The sequence below is a fragment of the Nicotiana attenuata genome, unplaced genomic scaffold (assembly GCF_001879085.1).
Source record: "Nicotiana attenuata strain UT unplaced genomic scaffold, NIATTr2, whole genome shotgun sequence".
NCBI lineage: Eukaryota > Viridiplantae > Streptophyta > Magnoliopsida > Solanales > Solanaceae > Nicotiana > Nicotiana attenuata.
In genome coordinates, this window is record NW_017670256.1 from 1,287,584 (window position 1) to 1,292,525 (window position 4,942).

The window sequence follows — 4,942 nt, forward strand, 5'->3', positions numbered from 1 at the left end:
AATCAAAACGGAATTATTTATTCAAATTCAGAGTCGCCACCTGGGATAATTTATGGTGTCCCAAGTCAGCGGTTTAAAATCCCGAATCGAGGAAGTTTAACTCTGTTTTACAGTACGAGAAACACAGAAATCCGGGAAAGGAATTTTGTTAACTCGGAAAAGGTGTTAGGCATTTTCGAGTTCTGTGGTTTTAGCACAGTCGCTTTAATCTTACCTAGCTTATTAAATTGTCTATTTACTTATTTTAGAACCTATGTGCATTTACCTCTTTTAATTAAGAAATTTTCCAAAAACGAGTCACGCGTACGTGTACTCATTTCGTTTGGCGCGTAAAAAATCATGTCACGCGTACGTGTCCACAATTAATCACGCTTTATTATTATTAAGAAATTTTGGCCGAAGTTGCGCGAACGCATACCCCGATTTTGTTTTTAGGATCGTAATAATTATGTCATGCGAACGTGTCCACAACCACGATGATAGATTAAATCGCGTCTAAAGCAAACTACAATATTCATTTTAGAAACCGTAATTATGTCACGCGAACGTATACATAATCACGATAATCAATTCAAAACGCGCCTAAAGGTTCGCCTACCGGGTATTAACGGCCCAAACATGCTCCTAGCGGTTAAACTAATAAAGCAAAACGAAAATTCATCCAAAAGCTCAAATCGTTACAAATTCATGTTTCACTCAGTTCTTAATTTTTCAACTTTTCGAACTTGTTAATTTCCAGGCGAAGACAAATTCAATAAAATGAAGAGTGTCCAATGACTTTCATTAATCAGTGAAATTCCCAAATGGTAACATATTACCTATTCAATTTCAGCAACTAGGCTTGACATAATTACTAGAACAAATACATCCATTCGATAGTCACACATCAATGGATCCACAGGATTACACCAAAGAAAACGTCACACATATATGTAAGATTAACGGAACAAATAGATAAGGAAACAAACTGAACCTTTATTGCTGCATATCTTCACAGTTACAGTGAAAGAGATTCTCCAAAATAGCGAACCCAAAACGAGCTACTGACCCTAGCTTTGAACCGATGACGGAACCTCGGATCGGAGACTTTCGAACCATACACGAACTCAAATGACCTCCACTTTGGAACGAAAATCAAACAACGACACCTCTGATTTTTGAGACGAAAGTCAGAAAAATGCAAGAAGAAAACAGAGTATTTCTTTCGCTTTTGTATAAGGGATGGGGTCGCGACTGTGGTTTGAGATTTCTGGCCAGATCTGTCGCTGGTGTTGTGTGCGTTGTTGGAGGCGGGAGATGTTGTTTGGGTGAGGGTGACGGCGGCTGCTGGTGTTTTCCGGCGGGTTGGAGGCGGGCAGCGACTCTGTGTGTGTGTGTTTAGTTGGAATTGGAATCGAAAATAAAGAAGCAGTGGTCTGTTGGTTTGGTCTCGATGGAGAAGAAGATCCAAAAACGCTGTGCGTTCGCAGGGGTGTTCGAACGGTCTTCTGAAGATGAAGGAGAGAAGGTGTTGATGGGTGTTCTTTGGTTGAGGAAGAACGACGTGGGGGGTCTCTTGGGTTCTGCGGCTGATCTCCAAGACTAGGTTAGGGTGTCTAGGTCTAGGGTTAAGAAGAAAGGTTTTTTTAAGATAAGGGAGTATGAGCTTGGTTTTATTGGACCTTAAAATTGGGTCAAAGACTAAAAATGGACTACAAAATTCATTAAAATGAGATAAACTAACCCAAAACTAACTCTTCCTTCAAATTTATATACAATCTATAATATAAAAATATAAAACTAATCTTAATTAATTAAAATAAACAGTATTATGTTGTGAGACAATTTTGGTATTTTTTCAAGATTATACAAAAATAAAAATCCTAGTAAAATAGTGTGACTACAAAAACATTAATGAAACTATTTTTGTACAGTAATTTTTATTTTTGTGATAAAATAAAGTAAAAAAGTTAAAAGCTAGTTAAAATGGCGATATTAGACCTAAACTAAATATTTACGCTAAAACGTGTAAAATCTTGGGGAGGGTCAAAATTTTTGTGTCTACACAAATAAGTACATGAAAGAAGCCTAAGAGTCTAAAACGGTCAATTTCCACATACATGACTTTCACATGACACAAATAGCACAAACAACTCTACTCCTAAGGGGTAGTTCCCCCACACAAAGTTAGGCAAGATACTTACATCAAAGAGGCTAAACCCATACTCTAAAATGAATTTCTCGTGTGAAACAATCGCTAGATGACTCAAATCTAGCCAAAATAACTTAATATCATAAATAAAAATCATAGAAAACAATTCCGGATAATAAAGTTTTGATATTTAATGAAAAAAAGTCAGCCCAAAAAGTCAACCCCGGGCCCGCACCTCGGATGTAACGACCCGACCGGTCATTTTGAGTTCTAGCGCTCCGTTCAGTAGCCTAAGGCCGTGAGCAGCTTCATTTCAGGTATTATGACTTGTGCGCGTGGTCGGAATTGAATTCTGGGAAGTCCAGAGTTGATTTGGAAAGAGAATTCTCATTTCGGAAGCTTAAAGTTGAACGAATGAACTAGGATTGCAATCTTAAGTAGACGACCTCGGAATCGGAATCTGAAGGTTCCAGCAGGTTTGTATGATGATTTCGGACTTGGGCGTATGCCCGGTTCGGGTTTTGGATAACCCGGGAGCGTTTTGGAGCCTATTGTGGAAGTTAGCATTTTAGAAGAAATTTCATAAGTTTGGCTTGGAGCGCATTTTAGTGTTATCGATGTCCGTTTGAGATTCTGAGACTTTGAATAGCTCTGTATGGTGATTCTGGAGTTGGGGGCGCGATCGGAAGTGAATTCGGAGGTCCGTGGGTCATTTTGGGACCCTTTGGCTAAAGATAGAAATTTGAAGGTTTTTAAGAAATTTGACTGGAGGTGGACTTTTTGCTATCGGGGTCGGAATCCAATTCCGAAAGTTGGAGTAGGTCCGTAATGTCGAATATGACTTGTACCCAAAATTTGAGGTCAATCGGACATGATTTGATGGGTTTAAACATCGAAAATAGAAGTTTGAATTTTTGAAGCTCATTGAGTTTGGATTGGAGGTCGATTCATGATTTTAGCATTGTTTGATGTGATTTGAGGCCTCGAGCAAGTCCGTAATGTGTTTTGGGATTGGTTGGTATGTTTGGTTGGGGTCCCGAGCTCCTCGGGTGGATTCCGGGTGGCTAACAGATCGAATTTGGAGTTTGAAGAAGGGCGTGAAGCTGCTGCTTCTGGTATTTCCGCTTTTGTGGATTTGGGACCGCAAAAGCGGCCCCGTAGAAGCGAGGAAGAAGCCGCAGCGGTTGGATGTGAAGCAGCCCAGGACCGCAGAAGCGGCCCTAGATCCGCAAAGCGGAACCGCAGAAGCGGTGGGCCGTCCGCAGAAGCGAAATTTGGGCTGGAGCCCAGTGTCCGCAGAAGCGGCTTTTGTCCGCAAAAGCGGGACAGCGGAAGCGAAAATATTTCCGCAGAAGCGAAAATAGCTGGGGCAGAATGGTTGTTTTAAATCGGGATTTTTGCCATTTCTTCTCATATTTTCTTGGCTTGGGTGATTTTTGGGAGAGCTTCAAGTGGGATTTTCGTCATCTATGTTAAGGTAAGTTACTCCTACTCATTTCGAAGTTAAATACAAGATTATATCATGGGATTAAACATGAAAATTGTGGGAAAATTGGGATTTTTGGAAGAAAACCTAGAAAACTTGATAAATTGGATTTTACCACGAAATTGAGCATGGAATTAGGAGTAAATTATATATTTGAGCTAGTGAAGCTATGGGTAACCTTTATCTTCAAAAAATTCGAATTCTGGGCACGTGGGCCCGAGGCGTTTTGGTCAACTTTTCGATCGGAGTTAGGAATTGCAATAAATTAGATTGTAACGAATATTTGAGCATATATTAATGGATTTGCGTAACCGTTGGCTAGTTTTGGAGCGTAGTGCATCACCTAGAGTCTTTGGAAGGGCGTGGAATGCCGGTTATGGATCTTCCGAGCGAGGTGAATCTCCTTTCTAACCTTGTAAGAGGGAATTGTCCCCATAGGTGAAATAATTGGTTATGTGCTCCTATTTGCGGGGGCTACGTACGCACGAGGTGACGAGAGTCCGTGCGTAGCTACTATTATGCTATTACCCAGGTAGTTAGGACCCAAAAGCATGTTATACTCGGATTGTTTATGAACCCACTGATAGCTTGAGTTGCTTAAATCACCATGAACTAGTAAGTGAATTTCTAAAAGTATTAAACTTTATTTCTTAAAATTTGTTAGAGGAGAATTGGTTTTATTTGGATAAATATTCCCCGATAAGTTCTTAATTGACTGATTGAGAATATATCCCTATGTGTACCTGCGTCGCATGCATGATTCGCGAGCAGGGTATGTGTTTATTTATGGAACGGGCCGAATGCCTCGGCAGATTAAATAGATGCATCTATGGTTCGTGCCGTTCGACCCTCGGCAGTTCACAGTCTACATTTCTGCTGGAGCGGACCGTCGACCTTGGCATGATTTGCACATGATATATATATTGTTTCCCAAGAATTTTGAATGTTGATATTGCCCTTCATGGCTTGATATAAATTGATAAGATAATAAAAAGTAAACCTTGAAAATTCCTTATTATTTGTTAAAGGTGTTTACCTGTCTTCCCGTTTTGTGAGTTAGAACTGCTATACAAATCCACAATTTCCTCACACTTTTAGTATATTATTATTGGACCCCTAGCAAGTATTGAAGTCGACCATCTCGTCTCTACTTCTTCGAGGTTAGGCGGGATACTCATGGAGTACACGTTATTTTCGTACTCATACTACACTTCTGCACAATTTTGTTGCACAGGTATATGTAACTCTAGTGGCCTACTGGGCGTAGCAGCAGCGGATGATTTGGGGACTAGGTGAGTTGCATTATTCGAGGCCGCCCGCAGCTA